The 4,963-nt window shown below is 35.4% G+C and overlaps 1 protein-coding gene across 4 annotated transcripts in view; it reads right to left on the bottom strand.

Annotated features, from left to right (window-relative positions):
- The window catches only part of LOC107099853 (cholecystokinin receptor-like), a 51,661-nt gene that overhangs the window by 36,977 nt on the left and 9,721 nt on the right, over positions 1–4,963 (bottom strand). The window lies entirely within an intron of this gene.

The raw sequence follows: 4,963 nt of genomic DNA, 5'->3' as shown, positions 1-4,963 counted from the left end.
TGTAATAATGGTACTAAAACTACTTATTTCTATCCTTAACTCATTAAAGAATAGTATTACAAATGTGTAAAAAATGTTTTATGACTTTTGTGAAACAATGTTTATGCTTTTTACATTTACTTCGTAACTGCTTCTCTGATGTTACCATCGGACATGCTCAGAGCAGTCCGGCAAAATATGATTAAACCATGTTTATCTGTATTTTAGTTGTTTCTTTTTTTAGACTATGCACTATATACCATAAGGTTAAGACAAAAAGAAAACATAAAACTCAAAAAGACTAGATTTATGTTTAAATCAAAAGCCGAAAGAGTTAGCCACCGGAAGTAGCGTAGGATCCCATTTCCGGTGCAAATCGGGAAGAGAGGTGTGATAAAACAGAAAGGATTTTAAGGCATCTTTTTTTTTTTGTCAGAAAATACATTATTAACCTTTAACACATTATATTTTAGTACATTTACCATTTTGGGGGAGGGAAAATGTCATTTGGGTATTTTTAACAAAACAAAACCGTGGATGTGTAACTGGATGCGCATGCACAAATCAGCTGATGGAGCATGTGCAGAACGGATCGTGCTTCCGGGACGGATCAGGTAATGACAGCAGCTGTCATAAAGCTCGACAAATTAAAGTGATACCTTAGTCAGCTATGTCTATCTGCTAACCTGTGTTTAGGCCAACTGCTCTGCTGCACTGGAGCAGTTCAGAAAAATCTAAAAATAATGGGGAAATAAATTCTTTAAAAATCTTACTATTTGATTTCCTGTTTTTTTCTCTCTCATTTTGTCTATCATAATTGAAGTGTACTTTTGATGAATATTAAATACTTAAATTATATTTCAAAAATGAGAACTTGCACAACCATTGTTTGACTAAATAACATTTTGTCTCACTACATAAAACAAGTGCAAACTTGTTTGCACCAAGAGGGCAGATACTCAAAGAAGGAGTAAAGAGATTTTTCTGTGCATTTCAGTAGGCAACAGGTGAAACCCCGTTAACAAACATAAATTGATTTCTCAAACCAGGAACCCAGTTTTTGCTCCTTTAACTATTTTGCTCCTTTAATTATACAGTAGTCAGGAGCAATCTTGCATGCAATTTGTTGCTGGCCCTTGTAGCCACACAGTGAGCACTGGTACAATAACAGACGAGGAAAGAGAGTGCGCACATGTAAACATATGAACAGAAATAACGATAGTAGTGAGGAAACAGATGTCTGTAGGGTAATGCAGGGGGAGTTGTTACTTATGTAGGTAAACCAAATTGCGAAATACTGAGCTTAAATAATATAGCATGTATATAAATACAAAATAGAATATTGGCAGCCACTGGACAACAACCATTACAGGGCATGAACATTGATTTACAAGTGAGCACCTCTAACTTGTGCCCAGAGGAAATTTTTTTTCTCCCTCAATATTCTTCAACAGGCTCCACACCGAGCATGGCTTAATAAATTATTGAAGGCCTACATTGGTTTGTGGCTTATTCAGTAAGTAACTGCTGAGAAGAGTTGTGGAGGTAAACCAAGTTGTTTAAACCTTAATCATCTGTAATGCTGATTGCAACTTTTGTATTCAACTCTAATGTAAATCTTTAAAAAAAAATTTTTTACTTTTGTTTGTAGAACATTGAGATAACTATGCAAATTGCACTATAAATAATGTTTAGTATTTTTAATCTTATTATCTTTTAGATATATATTATTTATAATTAATGAAAATAATCATTTGATAATGCTAATAATTCGAAGACATTTACATGGCTTGGAACCCCATTTATCTTTTACTAAGTCTTAAGATCCCAGAAGCACAAGCACTAAAGCAAACTCTTCATAAAGGGAAATTACTCTTAGCTACCTGTATACTAGAAGTCACTAGATAATGTCATCATCATCTTTGTTTATTAGCTCATACTTTGATCCCACCCTTGGAAGAGAAAAATATCAAAATTGGCAAGCTAGAAAGTGATTAAAACCTAAAAACTAAACTCTATAAACTAGCTTCAAGTATTCATTAATCCTTCTAAAATGAACTTTAAAATAATTCAGACTCCTTTTTATACATTTTTTTCTCAGGAGAGGATGTGGGAGAACTAGATTTGGGTGTATGTGCATCCATGTGTAAGCAGCACTAGCAACATTAGCAGTTTACCATAGTTTGTTTACCACTGTTTCCTAATCACTTACACAAAAGGTAAAAAGTTACACAAGCAGCAACATTTATCAATTAATTGCAGGTTTCACAGTTCGCCAAACTTTCCAACATCACAGAAAAAAAAAGTTGTTAGATTCGTTGCTATTAGCTTTTTTGAAGAGAGGTTGCTAAAAATTGGGACAAGGTTGCTTGGTTGGCAATGGTCAGCATGCAATCTGCTGCTTTTAATCTTTTGCACATTTTCTGGACATAGCAATGATTAATTGTGGTTGTGATCCATGTATGGGGAAGATCGCTCTTGGTTAGGCTAAGTATTTACAATTGATGCTGCTGTATAGAAACCAAATTTGAAGTGCAGATTAGGTAATAATTAAAAAACTGAAATAAGGATTAGGACACAGTAAATTAAAGGTGCAGTTGAGGATGATCTTTTTCCGGGTGGTCCTCTTAAATGTCAATCATTCTGGTGATACATAAGGCTATCCTAAGTGCTCGTCCCCATTTTAATTTACCGGTGGTGAGTCTGATATAGTAGAAATTTTTTTTAATCTTCTTTTGGAAAGTAAGCTTGTATGAGCGATGCAAACAGCCACTTTTAAACAGAGCATGCACGAGGAGAAATGGGCTCGTGCATGCTCTTGCACACGTTTAATATGCTTTTCAAAAAATTGTCACAATCCTTCACTATACCTTTAATTTAAGTATTAAAAATTGTATTCAATATTATAACATCTGATCATAATTATAAGTTTTAGCTTGTACAACTTAGCAGTCATGCTAAGCTACAAAAAGAATGTTTGCAATTACCGACATGGGTTTATGAAAATGTAAAAGCTGACACATAATAAAATTAAAGCCAGATTTGTGAGTGCAGTTTTATTTTTATAGCCGCAGTCTTTATCTTGTGATCAGACTATCCTGTTTGGCATTTTCAGTCTACCCTAACAGCCTGGCTCTGACCACCAGCACATAAGTCTAATTGTCATTATTCTATCCAGACCTTGAAATAATACGTTATCTGGGAAATCATGTGATTAGTTTGTTGGGTACAGCATGAAAAACATTGGATTTACCTCTAAATGTAAAAACCAATAAAAAACTTCAGGGGTTTTGGTTTTAGTCGAGCTGTGACAAATATCACAGAGCAGGGAATTATGACAGAGCTCGCCAAATGTGAGGCCAAATGTTGGGCCAGACAAGGAAACAGGCTTCAGCTTGCACAGTGTAACTACTCCAGGAATCAGTTTTACAAAAAACAATTGAAGAAAAATAACTTCTTCATCAGACACAAAGTCCTGTAGTGACAAAACTGGAAGTGCAGCAAAGGGCGCACTACTGATTGAACAATGTCCAAACACACTTCAGCAGCAGAGTAACTTTACTGTAAGTCTAAGACATTGTAACTGCAAGGGGGAAAGTCGTGTTGTTTTTTAAAATGTAGAGATAGAAATACTGACAGGATCCGCAGTGAGTTTGAGTCTTATTTACCAGACATTTGAATTGAGAAAGCTTCCTGGAGAGGTGGCGAAACGTCTTTAAATCTTGAAAACCAAGTCCAGTGGATATTTTTTTAATTTTTACGGAACTACAGATCACTTATTGTTACTCAGTAACATTTACTGTGCTATAAAAAAAAATCAACATTTTACAACTTTGTGTCAGTTAAAACTTCTGAAAACATACAACCTATAGCTTCACCTATCCTCATCTAACCATGACAAGGGTTGTATGTCCAAATTCTTTCAAAATCTCACTCCAAGGTTTGGTGAAAAGTTGGCAGCCCTGCTTTTATCTTCCTGTGTCTGACTTCCTGTATGGCTCATCTGGTTGTTTTAAATTGACTCATTTTGCTCTATCACAAACACTGTCTGTAAATCTGATGGACGGGATCTGTGGAATTATCACATTGACTATAAAAGCCTCTGTTTTTGACCGTCCTGAGAAAGGAGTCTGTGTCAATAGAGGGTAAATCTGGGCCAGTAGGCTACAGAATTATGGGAGAGGATGGAAATTTACAGCTTTGCAGAAATCAGTAATTGCTTTGAGATGCCAGCAGAAGCTGAACTTCAGACAGTCCCTCCAGGTTCTCCTTAACTCTTCCAGACTAAATGAGTTGAATCCGGAAGAGGAAGAGAAATTAGTTAATATGACTCAACTAATTTCACTAACAATAAGCTAATAAATCAGTTTTCTCATCTCCTCTGGAAATCATTACTTTACACTAACTTCTTTCCTCTCGTTACAGTGACTATCTTCCTGACTGCTGTTGCCTATTGCACCTTCTCCCTGACTCAATCCTTTCCAAATATAATAAATTGAATTCATATTGGTCTCCTGGGTTTTCTATGGGGGCCAAAAAAACTAATTATGACACAGAGGAGACAAAAATTACATACTTTTCAGAAGCCTGTTATTTCCATTTAAAATGCAGCTTCTATTTGATTTCTTTTTTTATTTTCTGAGACACAGAATTTGGGTTACCGTATTATAAGCTAATATCATCACCTGTCTATGTGGGCTATGCAATAATGTAAGTTTTTGTTTAGTGCTACTTGTTAATTCCTAGTATGTGGCCAGCCCCGTAAAAAATACTGAAAAAGCTAAAACCATTCCCGGACCATCATAATTTTTCGGGAGGACTGGATAAGTCTATGGTCATAGGAGGACAATATAGGGCTGGGCGATAATTCAATAACAATATATATCGATTGATAGACATGTGGCGCAATAGAAAAAAACAGAGTCGATAAAAGTTCGATAAAGAAACGCAGTTTTCCTTCCTTCTCATTGTAGCCTATCATGTA

This window comes from Cyprinodon variegatus, unplaced genomic scaffold (genome assembly GCF_000732505.1).
Source record: "Cyprinodon variegatus isolate N-32 unplaced genomic scaffold, C_variegatus-1.0 Scaffold913, whole genome shotgun sequence".
Taxonomy (NCBI): Eukaryota; Metazoa; Chordata; class Actinopteri; order Cyprinodontiformes; family Cyprinodontidae; genus Cyprinodon; species Cyprinodon variegatus.
This window is presented reverse-complemented; position numbering and strand designations above follow the sequence as displayed.